This window comes from Myotis myotis, unplaced genomic scaffold, assembly GCF_014108235.1.
Source record: "Myotis myotis isolate mMyoMyo1 unplaced genomic scaffold, mMyoMyo1.p scaffold_m19_p_27, whole genome shotgun sequence".
In the NCBI taxonomy this organism is placed as follows: domain Eukaryota; kingdom Metazoa; phylum Chordata; class Mammalia; order Chiroptera; family Vespertilionidae; genus Myotis; species Myotis myotis.
In genome coordinates this window covers 2,023,656-2,046,091 of record NW_023416332.1, presented here as the reverse complement: position 1 = coordinate 2,046,091, position 22,436 = coordinate 2,023,656, and the positions used below count along the sequence as shown (strand labels likewise).

The 22,436-nt window shown below is 62.2% G+C and overlaps 2 long non-coding RNA genes across 3 annotated transcripts; both read left to right on the top strand.

Annotated features, from left to right (window-relative positions):
* The first annotated feature begins 2,947 nt into the window (after window positions 1–2,947).
* Window positions 2,948–19,215, top strand: LOC118648970. 2 transcript variants are annotated; one of them, XR_004965524.1, is made up of 8 exons: window positions 2,948–3,076; window positions 3,546–3,837; window positions 4,018–4,117; window positions 5,462–5,580; window positions 7,623–7,731; window positions 8,454–8,562; window positions 17,282–17,679; window positions 17,912–19,215. It is a non-coding gene; the product is annotated as an uncharacterized LOC118648970 (long non-coding RNA). The 2 variants fall into 2 exon arrangements; XR_004965525.1 differs by lacking the exon at window positions 17,282–17,679.
* A 1,868-nt stretch (window positions 19,216–21,083) lies between these two features.
* Window positions 21,084–22,384, top strand: LOC118648969. Its single transcript, XR_004965523.1, has 2 exons — window positions 21,084–21,460; window positions 22,204–22,384. It is a non-coding gene; the product is annotated as an uncharacterized LOC118648969 (long non-coding RNA).
* Window positions 22,385–22,436: the final 52 nt, after the last annotated feature.

Sequence of the window (22,436 nt, the reverse complement as noted above, 5' to 3'; positions counted from 1 at the left end):
CCCCCAATTCCGTCATTGTCATGTTAACTGTTCCTGCACCCACCTAAGCATGTGTCCATCATTTCACCTTTTATCCAGTCCCAGGGTTCCCCCCTTTGCTTTCCCCGCCTCCCTAGTCTATCACCAATGGATTTCATGTGACCCACCCGTCCCTTTCCTTCGATTGGCTGTATAAATACGGGTGGAACCCGCCATTCTCCGGACATTATCTCAATTCGTTGAGGTTCTGCTTCCCGGCCTATGTCCACAGTTTGGCTCCAATAAACTCACAAAAATTCTTTACAGGTTTCAGTGGTTTTTAGGTTAACACTCTCTCAAAACCAATGTAAAAAGTTATTTTTTTAAACAAAGACCCATGCCAAGCACCTCACCCACCGGCGTAAAAGGCCAAGCACCAGCCAGCCGGCCGGCAAGGCCAGAGGAAAGCTGAAAGGGGTGCGAATCGCCAAGGGAAAGCTCTGCTTGCAGGCGCGGCACCTTCTGCGGGGAAACCCAGACTGTCCAGGACACAGACAAGCTCACTCAGCCGTCAGGGCGCAGCCGGACGGACGGGAGCCCCGGGCTGTGGACCCGCCCAGGCGGCTTGGCAGCGGCTCGCGGGCCCCCGGGGGCCCTGGACCCAGAAACCGGCCTGGGCGCAGCTTGTGCGGGGCCAGCGGGGCGGGTCCCTGGACGGACCTGGTGGAGGCCGGGCGGGCGGGGGGTGGGGGCCGGGGGTGGGGGGGCTGGTCTCTCTGCCCCTCCCCCCACCCCCCTCCCCCACGGCCTTTCCTGAGTCAAACACAACCTCAGGGCTGAGAGCATGGCTCCTCCTGAGACCCGCCTCCCTCCCCAGGAGCCCCAGGCGCCAGGGGGGCACCGACCAGGCAGGTTCCCGAGGCGGGGGCTCGGAGGAGGACACAGGGCCTGGCGGGGTGAGGGGGGGTGAGGGGCGGGGGGGAGGGGTGAGGGGCGGGGGGGGGGGTGAGGGGCGGGGTGAGGGGGGATGAGGGGCGGGGTGAGGGGGGGTGAAGGGGGTGAGGGGCGGGGGTGAGGGGGGTGAGGGGGGGTGAAGGGGGTGAGGGGCGGGGTGAGGGGGGATGAGGGGCGGGGTGATGTGGTGAGGGGCGGGGTGCGGGGGTGAGGGGGTGAGGGGCGGGGTGAGGGGGGGTGAGGGGCGGGGTGCGGGGGTGAGGGGCGGGGTGAGGGCTCCCCCGGGGCAGGGGAGGCCTGGGGGCGGAGCTTCGTGGGGGTCCGGCCTCAGGAGGGCGCTCCTGGGGGCCAGGGCTCCGGACCTTCTCACTGGGAGCCCCTCTCAGGCCCTGATTTGGACTCGGTTTGGGTCGCCATGGTAACCAATTCTGCTTTGGTCCCAGGCCTGGAGGTCCCGGTTCCGTTTCTGTGTCCAGGGAAAACCAGCCTATTTGCGTAAACCCGAGTGAAGACTGAGCCTGAACTTCCTTGTTGTGGTTTTGTTATTAATCATCACTTTAGGGTATTTTTCTATTGATTCTTAGAGAGAGGGGGGAGGGGGAGAGGAGGGAGAGAGAGAGAGAGAGAGAGAGAGAGAGAGAGAGAGCGCCCTCCCACACGTGCCCAGGGGTTTAAACCTGCAACCCAGCCACCTGCCGGGACGGGAATCCAGCCCGGGACCCCTCGGTGCCTGGGCCGAAGCGCTACCCGCTGGGCCACGCTGGCCAGGGCGAACCTGAACTTGCAGGCTTCACAGAACAGCTTTCCCAGCTCCGGAAATGAACCCCCATAACGAAGGCTTTGAATCGAGGGCTGCCCCTTCCCGGGCGGGATCTGCGGTCTCCTGGCCTGGACATTCCCGGAGGCCATAGAGCAGCGGTTCTCAACCTGTGGGTCGCGACCCCTTTGGGGGTCGAACGACCCTTTCACAGGGGTCGCCTAAGACCATCGGAAAACACATATATAATTACATATTGTTTTTGTGATTAATCATTATACTTTAATCATGTTCAATTTGTAACAATGAAAATACACCCTGCATATCAGATATTTCTTTCTTTCTTTCTTTATTTTAGGCAGAGATTGACAGAATTTATTTTTTTTAAACTATGATCAAACCATATGCTGTCTACGGAAGACCCACTTTATTTTATTATTATTATTTTTTAATGTTTATTGTTCCGATTATTACAGTTGTTCCTCTTTTTTCCCCCCATAGCTCCCCTCCACCCAGTTCCCACCCCACCCTCTGCCCTTACCCGCCACCCCCGCACTGTCCTCATCCACAGGTGTACGATTTTTGTCCAGCGTCTTCCCGCACCCCCCTCACCCCTTTCCCCCGAGAATTGTCAGTCCACACCCTTTCTATGCCCCTGATTCTATTATATTCACGTTTATTCTGTTCATCAGATTTTTTATTCACTTGATTTTTAGATTCACTTGTTGATAGATATGTATTTGTTGTTCATAATTTGAATCTTTACCTTTTTCTTCTTCTTCCTCTGCTTAAAGAATACCTTTCAGCATTTCATATAATCCTGGTTTGGCAGTGATGACCTCCTTTACAAATGAACCATTGTTTTTTGATATTTTAATAAAAGTGGCAATAGGCCTGGCTGGTGGGGCTCAGGGGTTGAGTGTGGACCTAGGAACCAGGAGGTCAGGGCACAGGCCCAGGTTGCGGGCTCCATCCCCAGTGTGGGCTGCAGGAGGCGGCCGATCCATGATTCTCATCATTGATGTTTCTCTCTCTGCCTCCCTTCTCTCTGAAATCAGTAAAAATATAGTTAAAAGAACAAGTGGCCGTCGGTGTCAAGGTTCTTTAACCCTAGGACCCCTTCTCACACCTGGGCCTGAGGATCCCGCATTCTAAAGCAGAGCCTCCACCGCCTCCCCACCCAGGGCGGAACCAAGGGGCGCGGGCCGGCGTTTCCGGCCGGAGGCCGAGGGCGGGACTCTGAGGGCGGGACTCTGAGGAAGGACGCAGTGGGTGGGACTCCAGTCCGCCGCCACAGGTCTTCGGGGCGGGTCGTGTCCCGCCATGAAGTTTCGCGCCAAGATTGCGGACGCAGCCTGTCTCAACCGCTTCACGCGTGAGCGGGTCGCAGGCGCCCAGGGTGTGGAGGTAGCCGACGGGGCGGGGCTGGTAGCCGAGGGGGCGGGGCTGAGGGGCTGGGAGCTGAGGGGTGAGGGGGCGGGGCTGTGGCTGAGGGGGCGGGGCTGGGAGCCGAGGGGCGGGGCTGAGGGGTTGGGAGCTGAGGGCTGAGGGGGCGGGGCTGTGGCTGAGGAGGCGGGGCTGGGAGCCGAGGGGCGGGGCTGAGGGGTTGGGAGCTGAGGGTGAGGGGGCGGGGCTGTGGCTGAGGGGCGGGGCTGAGGGGCTGAGGGGCAGGGCTCAGCGGACCATGGGCAGTGGGCCCCCAGCTGGTTTGGGGCCGGACTAGCCCCGGGGCGGCCCTAACCCGGCACAGGCGGTTCTTGGGGGCCGAGCTGCTGCCCTGGGAGCCTCGGTGTCCTCACCCCACCCGCGTGCGCCTGGCCCACGCCGGCCTCCAGGCCCCGCACAGGGACCCGCAGGTGACCCGCGCCCCCCGCAGGCGGCAGCTGCCTGGTGGCCAAGCTGGCCCGCGCCTGCACCCCGCGCATCCGCCTCCCTCCCCCGGCCCGGCCCGAGCGGCCCGAGCGCACCGGCCCCTGACCCCGCGCCGCCCCCGGAGAACTTCTTCAGCGAGTTCCAGGTGGAGGCGTCTCCGAGGACAACGATGCCATCTACGTGGAGCTCGCGGCCGAGAACCGCTCCCGCGCCCTGAACACCGCGCAGAACGGCCGGGCCTTGAAGGTCAGGGGGACCCACCAGCACTTCCCCTCCGGACGGCGTCCTTAGAGCTGGTGAGGAGGGGCCGGCGGGCAGTGGCTGCAGCAGGGGGAGGGGGGTCATGGCAGCGGGGCCGCAGGGCAGGTGCCCGCGTGACCTGCACACCGTGCGTGCGATGGCTCCGTGGGAACGGAGAGCACCCACGCGGCGTGGCCGGCCGGCTTCTCCGCCTCAGGCCTGCGGGTTCCTCGCAGGTGTCTGTGTCGAGCAGCAGCCGCACGTGACCCGACGTCCGTGAAGGTCACTCGCAGGAGGCCGTGGAGGAACCTGAGGAGCCACCGCCCGGACGCTGATGTGAGTGATGGCAGCCGGTGGCTCCCGCGTGCCCGGCGGCGTCATTAGTCCCCGATGTCAGCGCGGCTCTGCTCTGCTGGTTGGAAAGGATGCTCCTTTCTGAAGGCTGCTCCGGGAGGAACGGGCCTGTGCCGGGCTGTTCCCGTAAGACCCTCAGTCAGCCCGGCGTGGCAGGAATGCGGCGGAGAGCGGATGTCCGCCCAGGGGCGGCCGTGCAACTGACTGCCCTGGAAGCCCTTGGCGTTCCTGCCGGGTGGTGGCCGCGGGCACCGGTGTGGGTCCCAGAGGGACGCTGCCATGTCGGTGAGGAGCGATGTCCGGCCGGTGACAGCCAGCAGGGAGGCCCTTCCGCTCCGCAGACTGGTCCCGGGGCAGGGACTATGGTGATGCCCGGGCTCCTTTGCCTCCCGCTCACACTGACGGAAGGAGGGGGATGGAGAGGGAATTCTAGAGGCCCCTCCTGGGCAGCAGCAGGGCACCAGGACAGTGGGAACCGTCTGACGCTGGTGCAGGCACTTCCCCCTCGCGTTTTTGGGTGGAAAGGCCTGAGTCTTGGGCATCCCTCAGAGGACCGCCGTGTCCCGGGTGCATGAAGGCCTCTAGCTGAAGGCGGGTCCTGGGACCAGAAGTGCCACAGGGACCGGTCGCCGAGGTAACCAGAGGCAGGAGTGAGCTAGTGAAACTCTGATAGTTTTTATTTTCGTATTTTAAAAAGAACTTTATTCAGGCAGGTTAAAAACCCAGGATTCTGGAGCTTTTACGCTTCCACGCATTCCAAACCCAGGTAGTGCGCGGGCACCTGCCGGCACTTGCTGTACGGACGTTCTCAGCTCCGGTTCTCTCATGGGCTGTAGGTGAGCCTTTATCTGCCGGTCTCGAAGACGATGGAGAGCGTTGTGGAAAATGAAAAATGTCAGCAGTCAGCTTGTAAGCCACAACTTCTTTAGCAAAGAGCTCTGAAGTGTTTGCTGCGGGCGGCACGCCTGCCCGAGGTGTGGGTGCCCTGGCACTCAGCGTGCGGGGTCCCCTCATTGCGGTGGTTGAGAGCTACAGCTTCCCAGGTGCCTGGGGACCCTGCCCGGGTGTCTCCAGGGGCTCCCTGGGGAGAGTGTCCACATCGGCCCCCTGCCTGTGTTTGTACTCACAGTAGATTCAACACGCTCAGCCGATCTGGCTTCCCTCCGTTACGCTAGGAAAGACATCGCACATCTGCTAACGTCTGTGTTTTATGAGGTGCTGGTTTTGGCAGTGAGTTGAGTGTCCCGTGAGCCCAGGCCACGATGTCTCACTCTAAGCACCCCCTTGCTCTGCAGCCCCAGGCCCATAGCTCTCTCCTCCCCACAGGTCTTGGCTGAGCGACAGTGAGCTCGTCACCTGCGCAGGGCGCGTCCACCATCCACAGCGTGGCTCAGGGCCACGCGGGAGAGGATGCGGAGACAGACGCGCACCCAGGCAGTGCTGAGGTGGGTGGAGGTCCCGCGCTCTTGTCCAGAGCAGCCTGCCAGCATCTGGGAGGGGGAGTGAAGGGGGACGCCTCGCTGGCCCAGAGCCACCGCCGTGCACCCCAGTCCACGGGAGGCCAAGAAAGCTGGAGTGACCGGGCTCTGCAGGAGCTGGTGGTGAGCAGGCGGGACCGGGTGCTGGAGCCGTAAGATAAACACCTCTACCTGGGACGCGATGGAGCCGGGGCAGTGTTCTCAAACCTCTGCCTGTTAAATACGCTGTGGCTCAGCGCAACATCGACATGATGCTTTTTAGATAAAACCCAAAAGTTAGGAAGTGCCTGTGCCTGGTAAGCCTCCGCAGCGTGGCCTCTGACACCTTTCTCTGGATGACACCCCCACCTGGTCGTGGGTGGGGCTGGACGGCTGTGGGGAGCGGATCTTTCTCTGACTTCCAGCGTCACCTGCTCTCCCTCTCATCTCGCTGGTGCCGTTCGTGAAGCACGTGGGGATCCCTGACACCCACACGCTGGAGGGGGCAGCCATGAGGGCACCAGATGCCACCCCCGGGACCAGCATGAGCAAACACAACGGAGGCTCGGCCGTCTTTCCATGGACTCCAGGCCTGGGAAGTGGTGGCAGACTCACTGGCCCTTTTTCCCTATGGACCTGCCACAGCCCTACAGGAAGCGACAGGCCCCACCTGACCATGGGCAGCCTTTGATGAATTCATGGGCCTAAACATCGATCGTCACAGTGACCAACATGAAGAAAAAGAAGGACCAGACGTCAAGTGTCTCCTGGCAGCAAACACGTCCCCTGCAGGGTGACCTCCCCACTCAGCCGGGTCCGAAGTGCTCAGGCTCTGCCCGCTCGCGGTTCCCAGGGACAGCACCCTGCGCGCCTCGGGGAGGCCGGAGAGACCGGCACAGAGAGACCAGCGGAGACAGACGCGGTGCTCCCTGTGAGTAAGAGACACAAGGAGTTGACGTGGTTCACCGTCTGAACGGATCCAACAAGACAGGTCACGTGAGCATCTCAGGAGACGTACAGAAAGCATTCGACACAATCGATGCTCCATGAAAACAAAGCGAGAAAACCTCTCCGCAAAGTAGGACTAGAAGGGAATGTCCCCACACTCAGGGGGCCTCTGTGACCCCACCTACCCTCACACCTGCTGGACAGTGAGTGCTTGTTCAGGGGGAAGCCCGGCTCCTGCTGCCTCTCCCGGAGGTCCCAGCCGGGCCGTGGGCAAGGAAAAAAGCGGAAGCTTATAGATGTGAAAGGAAGAATAAGACAGCCTGCTGGCAGGCGGCGTGCATAGTCTGCACAGAAACCCCCCCGAACGACCCTGAGAAAGGCTCCTGGGATGCCCTAGCACGGGGGCCCGAAGGGTCACAGGATCCAGCCGGCGGGAGCCCAGGCGGGTTCCCACCTCAGCCACGGGCAGTGGGACCCGGAGGTTGAAACAGCGAAGCCACTGACGGCGCTCGGGAAACGAAGCGCTCAGCCCCGGGTGGAAGAAGCGCGGCGTTTGGATCTGAAAACCACAAGACCCGGGAGAAGAGCTCGGCTCTGGAGCAAGGGAGAGACGCTGCGCTCGTGGCCGGATGCGCGGCGCGGCCCGTGTCAGACCTTCCCGGCGCAGCGCCCGTGCGGCCTCAGCCCAAACCCGCCAGCTGAGCTTGTAGACGCCGACAGACTGATTCCGAATGCGTGCGGGAAGCAAGGGGCTGGCCTGGCCAGAGCCATCCTGGAAAAGGGCAGTCAGAGGCTGCCAGTCCCCGACCTCAGGGCTGGGCCTGAAGCCCTGGACCCGAGACACCGCGTGGTGCACACGCAGACCAGCAGGACAGAGCCCAGAAATAGACCCACACGGATGCCCAGCGGGTCTTTGACAAAAGCACAAAGGCAGTTCATTCTGAGGCTGACGCTGGGGAACTTGGATGCCAATATGAGCCTCCTCACAGACCTCACCCTGACACAAAAGGGTCCACTGGAAACGGTCGACTGGGTCTGCACAGCGGCCTGTGAACACGCCATTCCCAATGTCTTTCTTACAGGGACACCTGCATGTCCGTCCTCATGCTGCTCCTACACCTGCTTAGAACCCACGGGCCTTCCCCCCGGGATGAACACTCTCTGCCACGCCATCCGGAACACCTTCGACAGGTAGGCCCGGAGCCGTGTTCACGGTTGGTTATGGACAGTTCTTGGTTATGGACAGCAGGTGGCACCATGTGCTCAACAAAGTGATCATTTGGGTGGCCTCCTGGACCTGAGAAGCTCACCCTGGGGCCTCTAGCCGCTCAGGGCGGCACACAGCTGGCACAGGAGCCCGTGCAGCGGGGAGGGGGGCAGGGGGAGCCTGGGCCAGGAAACACAGGAAGCTATGAGCGGTGAAGGCCATGATGGGGAGGGAGGTGGCCCGCCCTGCCCTCCTCTGAGCCCACACATTGGTGACATGTCACTGACCTGCCACAAGCTCCGTGTTGCTCTGTCTCCTTTCCTCGCGCGTGACCCGCATTTGTCACGATGGCCAGGCTCTGCTCAGCGGGCGTCTCGGCTGAGCTGACGGGTTTCGTCGTCTGAAGCGCTCAGTGTCCTGGGGTCAGCTCCCTGGGGCGAGGGGCAGCAGACGGCTACCTCACGGTCAGTAGCTCACTGGGCGGCAGCACGGTGGTCCTCCCCAGTGGCGCGGGTTAGAGGGTGACTGAGCGGGTGAGCCACCAGGAACGAGTCCACTGTCCTGTCCTGTCCTTTCGCTGCCGCTCAGGGGCCAGGCGCTCCGGGGCCCTGTGCCTCATGCTGCAGATGGCTTCCGCTTAGCTCCCGCAGACCAGACTGCCTGCCATCTCTGTTACAGAGTGACTTTGTTTCTGCTCTTGCGTTAGGAGATGCCAGGAGCTCCTCCGGCAGACTAAGCAGCGTGGGTGCTGATGGGACTGGAGCCTGACCACACTGCTGGATGGCGTGTGCCCGGTCGGCGTGCCCAGCGCTCAGGTGGGCTTCCCTCTGCTCCACCACCGCAGTGGGCGGGGTCGTGGCAACAACCCGTAGGTCCAGAATGATGTGCTGGGTGAGGGTGCCAGGCTCACAGTGTGGCTGTGCTGGGTGAGGGTGCCAGGCTCACAGTGTGGCTGTGCTGGGTGAGGGTGCCAGGCTCACAGTGTGGCTGTGCTGGGGGAGGGTGTACAGGCTCACAGTGTGGCTGTGCTGGGGGAGGGTGTACAGGCTCACAGTGTGGCTGTGCTGGGTGAGGGTGCCAGGCTCACAGTGTGGCTGTGCTGGGGGAGGGTGTACAGGCTGACAGTGTGGCTGTGCTGGGGGAGGGTGTACAGGCTGACAGTGTGGCTGTGCTGGGGGAGGGTGTACAGGCTCACAGTGTGGCTGTGCTGGGGGAGGGGCACAGGCTGACAGTGTGGCTGTGCTAGGGGAGGGTGTACAGGCTCACAGTGTGGCTGTGCTCGGGGAGGGTGTACAGGCTCACAGTGTGGCTGTGCTGGGTGAGGGTGCCAGGCTCACAGTGTGGCTGTGCTAGGGGAGGGTGTACAGGCTCACAGTGTGGCTGTGCTGGGTGAGGGTGTACAGGCTCACAGTGTGGCTGTGCTGGGGGAGGGGCACAGGCTGACAGTGTGGCTGTGCTGGGGGAGGGTGTACAGGCTCACAGTGTGGCTGTGCTGGGGGAGGGTGTACAGGCTCACAGTGTGGCTGTGCTGGGGGAGGGTGTACAGGCTCACAGTGTGGCTGTGCTGGGGGAGGGTGTACAGGCTCACAGTGTGGTTGTGCTGGGGGAGGGTGTACAGGCTCACAGTGTGGCTGTGCTAGGGGAGGGTGTACAGGCTCACAGTGTGGCTGTGCTGGGTGAGGGTGTACAGGCTCACAGTGTGGCTGTGCTGGGTGAGGGTTCCAGGCTCACAGTGTGGCTGTGCTAGGGGAGGGTGTACAGGCTCACAGTGTGGCTGTGCTGGGGGAGGGTGTACAGGCTCACAGTGTGGCTGTGCTGGGGGAGGGTGTACAGGCTCACAGTGTGGCTGTGCTGGGTGAGGGTGTACAGGCTCACAGTGTGGCTGTGCTAGGGGAGGGTGTACAGGCTCACAGTGTGGCTGTGCTGGGGGAGGGTGTACAGGCTGACAGTGTGGCTGTGCTGGGGGAGGGTGTACAGGCTCACAGTGTGGCTGTGATGGGTGAGGGTGCCAGGCTCACAGTGTGGCTGTGCTGGGGGAGGGGCACAGGCTGACAGTGTGGCTGTGCTAGGGGAGGGTGTACAGGCTCACAGTGTGGCTGTGCTGGGGGAGGGTGCCAGGCTCACAGTGTGGCTGTGCTGGGGGAGGGTGTACAGGCTCACAGTGTGGCTGTGCTGGGGGAGGGGCACAGGCTGACAGTGTGGCTGTGCTAGGGGAGGGTGTACAGGCTCACAGTGTGGCTTTGCTGGGGGAGGGGCACAGGCTGACAGTGTGGCTGTGCTAGGGGAGGGTGTACAGGCTCACAGTGTGGCTGTGCTGGGGGAGGGTGTACAGGCTCACAGTGTGGCTGTGCTGGGTGAGGGTGCCAGGCTCACAGTGTGGCTGTGCTGGGGGAGGGGCACAGGCTCACAGTGTGGCTGTGCTAGGGGAGGGTGTACAGGCTCACAGTGTGGCTGTGCTGGGGGAGGGTCACAGGCTGACAGTGTGGCTGTGCAGGGGGAGGGTGTACAGGCTCACAGTGTGGTTGTGCTGGGGGAGGGTGTACAGGCTCACAGTGTGGCTGTGCTGCGGGAGGGTGTACAGGCTCACAGTGTGGCTGTGCTGGGGGAGGGTGTACAGGCTCACAGTGTGGCTGTGCTGGGGGAGGGTGTACAGGCTCACAGTGTGGCTGTGCTCGGGGATGGTGTACAGGCTCACAGTGTGGCTGTGCTGGGTGAGGGTGTACAGGCTGACAGTGTGGCTGTGCTAGGGGAGGGTGTACAGGCTCACAGTGTGGCTGTGCTAGGGGAGGGTGTACAGGCTCACAGTGTGGCTGTGCTGGGGGAGGGTGTACAGGCTCACAGTGTGGCTGTGCTGGGGGAGGGTGAACAGGCTCACAGTGTGGCTGTGCTGGGGGAGGGTGTACAGGCTCACAGTGTGGCTGTGCTAGGGGAGGGTTTACAGGCTGACAGTGTGGCTGTGCTGGGGGAGGGTGTACAGGCTCACAGTGTGGCTGTGCTAGGGGAGGGTGTACAGGCTCACAGTGTGGCTGTGCTAGGGGAGGGTGTACAGGCTCACAGTGGGGCTGTGCTGGGGGAGGGTGCCAGGCTCACAGTGTGGCTGTGCTAGGTGAGGGTGCCAGGCTCACAGTGTGGCTGTGCTGGGGGAGGGTGTACAGGCTCACAGTGTGGCTGTGCTGGGGGAGGGGCACAGGCTGACAGTGTGGCTGTGCTAGGGGAGGGTGTACAGGCTCACAGTGTGGCTGTGCTGGGGGAGGGTGTACAGGCTCACAGTGTGGCTGTGCTGGGTGAGGGTGCCAGGCTCACAGTGTGGCTGTGCTAGGGGAGGGTGTACAGGCTCACAGTGTGGCTGTGCTGGGTGAGGGTGTACAGGCTCACAGTGTGGCTGTGCTGAGGGAGGGGCACAGGCTGACAGTGTGGCTGTGCTAAGGGAGGGTGTACAGGCTCACAGTGTGGCTGTGCTGGGGGAGGGTGTACAGGCTCACAGTGTGGCTGTGCTGGGGGAGGGTGTACAGGCTCACAGTGTGGCTGTGCTGGGGGAGGGTGTACAGGCTCACAGTGTGGTTGTGCTGGGGGAGGGTGTACAGGCTCACAGTGTGGCTGTGCTAGGGGAGGGTGTACAGGCTCACAGTGTGGCTGTGCTGGGTGAGGGTGTACAGGCTCACAGTGTGGCTGTGCTGGGTGAGGGTGCCAGGCTCACAGTGTGGCTGTGCTAGGGGAGGGTGTACAGGCTCACAGTGTGGCTGTGCTGGGGGAGGGTGTACAGGCTCACAGTGTGGCTGTGCTAGGGGAGGGTGTACAGGCTCACAGTGTGGCTGTGCTAGGGGAAGGTGTACAGGCTCACAGTGTGGCTGTGCTGGGGGAGGGAGTACAGGCTCACAGTGTGGCTGTGCTGGGTGAGGGTGTACAGGCTCACAGTGTGGCTGTGCTGGGGGAGGGGCACAGGCTGACAGTGTGGCTGTGCTGGGGGAGGGTGTACAGGCTCACAGTGTGGCTGTGCTGGGGGAGGGTGTACAGGCTCACAGTGTGGCTGTGCTAGGGGAGGGTGTACAGGCTCACAGTGTGGCTGTGCTGGGGGAGGGTGTACAGGCTGACAGTGTGGCTGTGCTGGGTGAGGGTGCCAGGCTCACAGTGTGGCTGTGCTGGGGGAGGGGCACAGGCTGACAGTGTGGCTGTGCTAGGGGAGGGTGTACAGGCTCTCAGTGTGGCTGTGCTGGGGGAGGGTGTACAGGCTCACAGTGTGGCTGTGCTGGGTGAGGGTGCCAGGCTCACAGTGTGGCTGTGCTGGGTGAGGGTGTACAGGCTGACAGTGTGGCTGTGCTAGGGGAGGGTGTACAGGCTCTCAGTGTGGCTGTGCTGGGGGAGGGTGTACAGGCTCACAGTGTGGCTGTGCTGGGTGAGGGTGCCAGGCTCACAGTGTGGCTGTGCTAGGGGAGGGTGTACAGGCTCACAGTGTGGCTGTGCTGCGTGAGGGTGTACAGGCTCACAGTGTGGCTGTGCTGGGGGAGGGGCACAGGCTGACAGTGTGGCTGTGCTAGGGGAGGGTGTACAGGCTCACAGTGTGGCTGTGCTGGGTGAGGTTGTACAGGCTCACAGTGTGGCTGTGCTGGGGGAGGGGCACAGGCTGACAGTGTGGCTGTGCTAGGGGAGGGTGTACAGGCTCACAGTGTGGCTGTGCTGGGTGAGGTTGTACAGGCTCACAGTGTGGCTGTGCTGGGGGAGGGTCACAGGCTGACAGTGTGGCTGTGCTAGGGGAGGGTGTACAGGCTGACAGTGTGGCTGTGCTGGGGGAGGGTGTACAGGCTCACAGTGTGGCTGTGCTGGGGGAGGGTGTACAGGCTCACAGTGTGGCTGTGCTGGGTGAGGGTGCCAGGCTCACAGTGTGGCTGTGCTGGGGGAGGGGCACAGGCTGACAGTGTGGCTGTGCTAGGGGAGGGTGTACAGGCTCACAGTGTGGCTGTGCTGGGTGAGGGTGCCAGGCTCACAGTGTGGCTGTGCTGGGGGAGGGGCACAGGCTCACAGTGTGGCTGTGCTGGGGGAGGGTGCCAGGCTCACAGTTTGGCTGTGCTGGGTGAGGGTGCCAGGCTCACAGTGTGGCTGTGCTAGGGGAGGGTGTACAGGCTCACAGTGTGGCTGTGCTGGGTGAGGGTGTACAGGCTCACAGTGTGGCTGTGCTGGGGGAGGGGCACAGGCTGACAGTGTGGCTGTGCTAGGGGAGGGTGTACAGGCTCACAGTGTGTCTGTGCTGGGGGAGGGGCACAGGCTGACAGTGTGGCTGTGCTGGGTGAGGGTGTACAGGCTCACAGTGTGGCTGTGCTGGGGGAGGGGCACAGGCTGACAGTGTGGCTGTGCTAGGGGAGGGTGTACAGGCTCACAGTGGGGCTGTGCTGGGGGAGGGGCACAGGCTGACAGTGTGGCTGTGCTAGGGGAGGGTGTACAGGCTCTCAGTGTGGCTGTGCAGGGTGAGGGGCACAGGCTGACAGTGTGGCTGTGCTAGGGGAGGGTGTACAGGCTCACAGTGTGGCTGTGCTGGGGGAGGGTGTACAGGCTCACAGTGTGGCTGTGCTGGGGGAGGGGCACAGGCTGACAGTGTGGCTGTGCTAGGGGAGGGTGTACAGGCTGACAGTGTGGCTGTGCTGGGGGAGGGTGTACAGGCTCACAGTGTGGCTGTGCTGGGGGAGGGTGTACAGGCTCACAGTGTGGCTGTGCTGGGTGAGGGTGCCAGGCTCACAGTGTGGCTGTGCTAGGGGAGGGTGTACAGGCTCACAGTGTGGCTGTGCTGGGGGAGGGTGTACAGGCTCACAGTGTGGCTGTGCTAGGGGAGGGTGTACAGGCTCACAGTGTGGCTGTGCTGGGTGAGGGTGTACAGGCTCACAGTGTGGCTGTGCTGGGTGAGGGTGTACAGGCTCACAGTGTGGCTGTGCTGGGGGAGGGGCACAGGCTGACAGTGTGGCTGTGCTAGGGGAGGGTGTACAGGCTCACAGTGTGGCTGTGCTGGGTGAGGGTGACAGGCTCACAGTGTGGCTGTGCTGGGGGAGGGGCACAGGCTGACAGTGTGGCTGTGCTAGGGGAGGGTGTACAGGCTCTCAGTGTGGCTGTGCTGGGGGAGGGTGTACAGGCTCACAGTGTGGCTGTGCTGGGGGAGGTTGTACAGGCTGACAGTGTGGCTGTGCTAGGGGAGGTTGTACAGGCTCACAGTGTGGCTGTGCTGGGGGAGGGTGTACAGGCTGACAGTGTGGCTGTGCTGGGGGAGGGGCACAGGCTGACAGTGTGGCTGTGCTAGGGGAGGGTGTACAGGCTCACAGTGTGGCTGTGCTGGGGGAGGGGCACAGGCTGACAGTGTGGCTGTGCTAGGGCAGGGTGTACAGGCTCTCAGTGTGGCTGTGCTGGGGGAGGGTGTACAGACTCTCAGTGTGGCTGTGCTGGGGGAGGGTGTACAGGCTCACAGTGTGGCTGTGCTGGGTGAGGTTGTACAGGCTCACAGTGTGGCTGTGCTGGGTGAGGGTGTACAGGCTCACAGTGTGGCTGTGCTGGGGGAGGGTGTACAGGCTCACAGTGTGGCTGTGCTGGGTGAGGGTGTACAGGCTCACAGTGTGGCTGTGCTGGGTGAGGGTGCCAGGCTCACAGTGTGGCTGTGCTAGGGGAGGGTGTACAGGCTCACAGTGTGGCTGTGCTGGGGGAGGGTGTACAGGCTCACAGTGTGGCTGTGCTGGGGGAGGGTGCCAGGCTCACAGTGTGGCTGTGCTGGGGGAGGGTGCCAGGCTCACAGTGTGGCTGTGCTGGGGGAGGGTGTACAGGCTCACAGTGTGGCTGTGCTGGGGGAGGGTGTACAGGCTCACAGTGTGGCTGTGCTTGGGAGGTTTCAGCTCACAGTGTGGCTGTGCTGGGGGAGGGTGTACAGGCTCACAGTGTGGCTGTGCTGGGGGGAGGGTGTACAGGCTCACAGTGTGGCTGTGCTAGGGGAGGGTGCCAGGCTCACAGTGTGGCTGTGCTGGGGGAGGGTGTACAGGCTCACAGTGTGGCTGTGCTGGGGGAGGGGCACAGGCTCACAGTGTGGCTGTGCTAGGGGAGGGTGACAGGCTCACAGTGTGGCTGTGCTGGGGGAGGGTGTACAGGCTCACAGTGTGGCTGTGCTGGGGGAGGGTGTACAGGCTCACAGTGTGGCTGTGCTGGGGGAGGGTGCCAGGCTCACAGTGTGGCTGTGCTAGGGGAGGGTGCCAGGCTCACAGTGTGGCTGTGCTGGGGGAGGGTGCCAGGCTCACAGTGTGGCTGTGCTAGGGGAGGGTGCCAGGCTCACAGTGTGGCTGTGCTGGGTGAGGGTGTACAGGCTCACAGTGTGGCTGTGCTGGGGGAGGGTGTACAGGCTCACAGTGTGGCTGTGCTGGGGGAGGGGCACAGGCTCACAGTGTGGCTGTGCTGGGGGAGGGGCACAGGCTCACAGTGTGGCTGTGCTGGGGGAGGGTGCCAGGCTCACAGTGTGGCTGTGCTGGGGGAGGGTGTACAGGCTGACAGTGTGGCTGTGCTGGGGGGGAGGGTGTACAGGCTCACAGTGTGGCTGTGCTGGGGGAGGGTGTACAGGCTCACAGTCTGGCTAATCTTGTGGCCCCACCCCATAACAAAGAAACAGAATTTCTGGAGGATGAGGCCCAGAAATCGGGATTTTAAAAAGATTTCCAGGTGATTCTAATGTGCGGCCAAGGTTGAGAACCACTGACCTAAGGGTTTGGGCTCGATTCTGGTCAAGGGCACGTACCTGGGTTGCAGGTTTGTTCCCTGCCCTGGTCAGGCACGTTTGGGGGGGCAACAATCGATGTGTCTCTCACATTGATGTCTCTCTCTCCCTCCCTCCCTCCTTTCCATTCTCTCTGAAAAGAAATGGAAAAAATATTCTCATGTGAGAATTAACAAAACAAAAAAGATGAGTCTGGAACATTTTATAGGCCAGTAAGTAAGGAAGTGATCAAGCAAGAGAAAAAACTCCATAATGGTAAGGGTATACCAGATGGATGCAGCAACCCCCCCCCCCCAAAAAAAGAAAAAAATTTCCAGTGCCCCAAATGGAAAATTTGAGGGACAAACTTAAGCTGTACTGAATAGAACCCAGCAGGTAACACATAACTAACGCGTACAAATAATCCATATATAAAAGCCTAAGCAGCCCTTAAAACCGAATGACTGGAACAACCGGGGGACCAGTTGGTATGACGCGCACTGACCACCAGGGGGCAGATACTCAATGCAGGAGCTGCCCCCTGGTGGTCAGTGTGCTCCCACAGCCAACCTCCCACGGCTGGCCAACGTCCCCTGGTCCCTTTCCGCAACCAGCTGCCCCCCCCCATCAACCGAATGGGGGGCCAGCCAATCTCCCACAGCCCCTCCCCCCAGCTGGCCCCCCCAAAGTCCCACAGCCCTTCCCCCCATCCGGCCTGATCCCAATGGGCCCTGATCGAGGGCAGGCCGAATGTCCCCACCTGTGCACAAATTCGTGCACCAGGCCTCTAGTAAGTACTAATAAATGGACCAACAAAATAAGACCTGAAGCAGGGAGGCATGGAACAGACTGCCATACCTCAGTGTGAGGTTGAGGGGATGAGAAAAGATAAACCAAAGAACTTATCCTATATAATAAAGTGTAATATGCTAAGTGTCTGTTCATGTGACCATTCGACCGTTCCACCAGCCGCTATGATGCACACTGACCACCAGGGGGCAGATGCTCTGACCAGTAGTTAGCTTGCTGCTGGGGTCCAGCCAATCAGGACTGGGTGAGACAGGCTGGACATGCCCTGGAGCCCTCCCGTGGTCCTTCCCCGGCTGGCCAACCTCCTGTGGTCCCTCCCAAGCTGGATTGCGAGAGGGCGCAGGTGAGGCCGAGGGACCCTAGTGTACTTATATGCACAGCCCACGGACATGGGCAATAGGGTAGTGAAGACCTGGGGGGTGGGGGGAAGGAGCTGGGAGGAGGGGGAAAAGCAGGGTGAATGGGAGATATCTGTAATACTATTAACAATAAAATATATATTGCCCGGCTGGTATTTCTCAGTGGTTGAGTGTCGACCTATGAACCAGGAGGTCACCGGCCGATTCCCGGTGGAGGGCACATGCCCGGGTTGTGGGCTCGATCCCCAGTAGGGGGTGTGCAGGAGGCAGCCGATCCATGATTCTCTCTCATCATGATGTTTCTATCTCTCCCTCACTTTCTCTCTGAAATCAATAAATGAAAAAATATAAATATGTACCTTAAATATATATGTATAAAAAATAATAAATGGGAGAATATCTCCCATGCAGAAGAATTCCAAGTAATTCCTGGGGATCCCCCCCACTCTGTCACAAGGGGGAGCCCCCTCCCCTGGTCCTGCAGCTTGGGCTGAGCCCCAGGTGTCCTCCCAGAGAGAACAGGCTGGGAAGAGAAGAGACGACAAACCCCACCCTGGGGTGCTCAGGTCACGTGGCACCATGAGTCCTGCCGATGGTGCCCTGGATGGTGTAACGAGGGCGCTTGACACCCCCCCCTCCGTCATCCTCCCAATCCAGCCTCAGCCGAATCCCAACAAGAACAGCAGAGGGCGCCCTCGGCACACCTACCGCTCCTCTCAACCGGCCAAGGCCTCAAATCCAGAGCCGAGAAGCTGCACCGCCAGGAGGGAGAAGCTGCACCGCCAGGAGGTGCCCGCGCGGCTACATGTCAGGCGGGGTCCTGGGCAGGACCCGGGGCAGGAGGGGGCCATTTGGGGGAACTGAGGCGTCTGAGTGCAGGATGGCTTCATTGAGTTCACGATGTGTCCGTACTGGTTCACTGATTGTGACAAACGCATCAGAGTGAGCGTGTGAGTGAGCGTTCTCCGGGGAGCAGCACCAACGGGACCGTAGACACAATGTAGATGTACATGCAGATTTATCTGAAGGAACTGGCTCGTGACTGGGGAGACTTGGTAAATCCAAATTCTATTGGGGGGAGGGTGGGGAGAAGGCTGGGGCGCTGGGAAGGCCGGGCTTGCAGTTGGCTGTCTTCTGGTGACTCCTTCCTCGGGGAGCTCAGAGTTTGGTCTCTACATCTTTCGACTGATGGGGCGAGGCCCCCCACACTGTGGAGGGTCACCTGCTAGACTCAGAGTCCACCAGTATCAGTGGTCTGTTACTCTTGTTCAAAAATCACCTTCACAGAAACATCCAGAACAGCGTTGGAGCAAATATCGGCATCGTGGCCCTGCCACGCTGACACAGGACGTTAACCGTGGCACCAACAAACCCGTCGGGTGTGACACGCTGTCGCTGGCAGGATCCGGAAGAGGAAGTGGAGTGTCTGGGAGGCGCAGAGGTGGGTGAGGCCGGGCCGCCCCGGGTCTGCACCCACGACCCCAAAGCTCCAGGAAGACATACTGAGTGGAAGTATGTTTACAAAATAAAATGTTTTTATCGACGACAGAGAGAGAGAGAGAGAGAAACATCTATGATGAGAGAATCATGGATCGGCTGCCTCCTGCACACCTCCCACCGGGAGTCGAGTCCACAACCTGGACGTGGGCCCTGATGGGGAACTGAACCGTGGCCTCCTGGTTCCTAGGTCGACACTCGGCCCCTGAGGCACACAGGCGGGCGGACCTGTGCTTCTGTAGGCGAGAGGAAGGCTGAGCTGGCAGCCTGCGTGAGCTTTTGGTTTCTCTGCACGTGGCCATTTAGTTTGGAATGAAAGGGGTGAAGCACGGCTTTTATGTGACCTGAGAGCAGCCCCCACGTGACTGCATCAGAGCTCCCCGGGGGGGGGGGGGGGGGCGAGGTTCCTGGGCCCGGAGGACCCGCCGAGGACCTCCTGTGCGATGGAAGTCATGCGTGACTCGCTGTGTGATGGAAGTCATGCGTGAACGTCAGCACGCACGGTGCTGGGGGGCCCTGGGTCTGCTGGGGGTCTGCCCATCACCTCCCTCTGCTCCCCCAGCATCGTCTGAGGTTCAGGTTTCAGACACAGGGTGGTGCCAAGGGCCACATGAAGCACTGACCTTCCGGGGGGCTTGCGGCTTTCCCGTGAGCGACAGTGCACGATGGCTGCCCCCTCCCCCACACCCCCACACACAGCAGGGGCGGAGAGACAGATCTGGGCAGACAGATGGCTGTGGGAGGGTGGTAGATGGAGGTGAGTGGAGGATTCCGGCGCCTCAACGGCTCATCCTGCTCCAGCCCCCTCCCCAAGCCTCAGTTTCCCCGTGTTACAGGGGCCCCCATCCCCCCGCACCCGCAGAGCCTTTCACTCCCTTGTCCAGTGTGACCCCCATGGCCACCATCTCTCCTCTCTGGGCCACCTCGCTTCCTCCCGGTCGGCAGGGGGGGCCGGACATGGCCCTGCTCTGTGGGGACCTAATGGGCTTTGCGGGGAGACGGGAGCTTCTGTGTGGGGTGGGCAGCAGGGCTCTAGGGTTTGGTGTGAACAGGTGGTTCTGGGGAGGAAAAGCTGAGCAAGGGCGAGGCCTGGAGCTCCGGCTGCTGTGGCCTGAACAGGAAGGGGCAGGTTTGCGCTTGGAAAGCAGGAAAGGCCCCGAGGCCGTGCGGGGTGGGAAGGGCTGAGGCCGAGGCTGGGGGCCACCCAGGCCTGAGGGAGGGGCTCTGTCTCCGGGGCAGCCTCACCCCCAAGACCTGCTGGGAGCTGCTGTCCAGCAGGCACTCTGCTCCCCACCTGCACGCCCCGCACCCCACCCACGCGGGGAAGAGGGGTGGGCGCTCAGCAGGTCTCACCTGAGAAAGAGCCACCTGGCTGGGCGACTGGTTGTCTAACCCACAGCCTCACCCCCAGCTGCTCCCCAAAGCTGTAATTATCGCTTCAGGCGGAAGGATTATTCCGAGGGGCAGGGACCCGGCCTGGCTGGAGGTGACACTTGAGCACGCTCCCTCCTCGGCCCCCCGTGGCTCCTGCCTGGGGCACAGGCCACGGGGAGGTGGGGGCGGCCCCGGAACCAGCCCTAACTTGGCAACAAGTGAAAGTAAACATGTTCTTCAGGTGATGCAGTCATGTCATCAACTCACCATTTTTTTTTTAAGGCACTCTTCTTTAAAAAATATATTTTTATTGATTTCAGAGAGGAAGGGAGAGGGAGAGGGAGAGAAACATCAATGATGAGAGCGAATCATTCATCTGCTGCCTCCAGCTCGCCCCCTCTAGGGACCGAGCCCACAACCCAGGCCTGTGCCCTGACCGGAAATTGAACCGTGACCTCCTGGTTCATAGGTGGACACTTAACCGCTGAGCAACGCCGACCGGCTGGGGCACGACTGTCCCTAGTGACCACGCTGTCCACGTGGTCCTCAGCTCCCGGGCTTGTGCCCGCGCCCACCTGGTCTCAGGGCTGCGGCCTCCAACACAGTCCCCACTAAGGCTCAGGTCCCTGGGAGGTAATGTGACCCAGTTCTGCCCCCGCCCTCTCCTACTTCCATCTGTTCAGCCAACAAGGACTGAAGCCGGCTGAGCCAGACAGGCCCGGGCCCCAAACTCAGGCGCGAGGCAGCGAGTGCTGGTCCTCACAGGCCTCGTGTCCGGCTACACAAGCACATGCCCGAGCGATGCCCTGGCACCGGGCCTGGACGTGAACACACGCGGGAGCCCTGGGGCAGAGGGGCAGCTGCTGCAGTGTGGCCGTAAGGGCTGGACCTTCAGGTGCGGGGGCCATGGGGCGCGGGTAGCAACGGGCCTGCCTGCTCTGGGATCGTCCCGGCTGCTGTGTGGGGTTGTGGGGGACCCTTCAAGGCCGGACAGGGGTGGGGAGTGCAGTCAGCGGGTGTGGTCTTGGTGGTGGCCCAGGCGTGAGTGTGAGCATCAGACAGATAAGATGCTTGGCCTGAGGGTGGGGGACAGGCCCAGGGCCTCGGGGACTCGACCCCATGGGGACAAGGGTTGGCATCCATGCATCCTGACGGTGGACAGGCGCAGCTAGGGGTTGAGCCCGATGAGTCTGTGGAGGGTGGAGGGCTGCTAGAGGTCACACGGGGCCTGGACGAGGCGGGAGGACAGCCAGGACCCAGCATCCTGCAGAGTGCCTGGCGACGACGCTGGGACATGGCCTTGGCGTCTGGCAAGAGGATGTGGGGACAGGCAGGCTCTCTGCCCTCCCCTCGGACCAGGCTGGGTGGGCGATGTTTGCACGGAGAGCGGCGGGGACGCCAGCGCCCGCCCTGCTGGGGGCTGGGTGCCTGAGCCAGCAGCCGCCCCCAGGTGCCCAACCTGCACGTGGGCCGGAGGCAGGGGTCGCCCAGGCCAGCAACCGGGCAGCTCCTTGCCACGCACGTGCAGTGCCCAGGGGGCAGCGGAGCTCTGGGGACACCTGGCAGCTCAGCCAGAAATGCCAAAGCCAGAGCTCCCAGGTATCATGGCTGCCAGCCGAAGTCACCTTAAGCCGTGCTGCTCTCCCTGCTGCTGCGCTGAGGAGTGGGAGCCCCTGCGGGGGCCGTGCCCGAGGCTGTGGCCTGAGGCTGGCTCCAGGCCACCTTCCTGCCAAGCCCTGGGACAGGAGGGGCAGCTGCGGCTTCCCCTCGAGCTATAAAAAGCCCGGCCCAGCGAGCGGAGGGCAGAGCGAGGGACAGGACGCACAGGACCCGGAGCTCAGAGCTCGGCCCAGCAGCATGAGGTTGGGCCCCGCCATCAGGCTGCTGCACGCCCCCCTGAGGGCCTGTGTGGTCCCCAAGGCGCACATCTCCGCCAAGCCGGCCAAAACACCCACTTCTGCCCCCGTAAGTACCCGGGAGGCGGCAGGGGCCGGCCCACGGAGGGCTGGCAGTCCCGGAGTTCTCGGGATGAGGCGGGTTCCAGGGTGGGCCCCAGGAAGCCAGGCTGGTAAAGGGAGAGGGGACGCGGGCGCGGGGCCTGTCCTAGGGCGGGGTTTTGTCCCAATGCAGCCAGGGTCCCGGCAGCCAGCTGTCCCTGGGGCCTATTCTCAGGCTCCCACTGCCTCTGCCAAGGCAGGTGCTGAGGCTGAGCTGGGAGGTGCTGTGGGACCTGCAGCGTCACCCGTGAAAGGGGAGGGTGGGCTCTCTGAGGGCCAGGGGAGAGCACGGGGGAAACCAACCTGCTTCCCCGGCCCCAGAGAGCAGACAGGACCCGTTTCCAGCCTAAGTCACCACGGTTAGGAAGGTCACGGCCCAAGGTCATGTGCTAGGAAGCAAAGCCCGGAGCTCTGCCTGAGGCCTCTGGGGGTGGAAGTTAAAAGGATTAGTCCCCCATCTGGCACCTGATCTTGGACTCTGGAGGGCCCAGGCTGTTCCAGGAAACCAGGGAAGTAGGGCTGCCTCTTCAGAACCTGCCCTGAAGGGAGAACATGGATCCAGGAACCCCCACTCCAAGGCCCTGTCCTTGTTTGCAAGCAACTTAGAACCTGGGCTGCCTGCCGCCCTGCAGGCCCTGACCAGCAGCAGGTGCCCCGGGAGGGAGTCAAGGTCGAGGGGCCGGCACCTCACGTGTGCTCTCCCCCCCGCAGGAGCAGGCCGTGGCGCTCGTGGTGACCTTCCTCAGCTTCATGGTCCCCGCCGGCTGGGTGCTGTCCCACCTGGACAGCTACAAGAGCCGCTCCGCCGAGTGAGGCTCTGCCCAGCCAGGCCGGGCGGCGGCCGCCGCCGTGGACACGGGAGGGAGCGCTCATTAAACCCTCCCCCACCGAACGCTCGCCTGTGTTCATCATGCACGTGCGCCGCCTCCCGGACGCTCAGCACA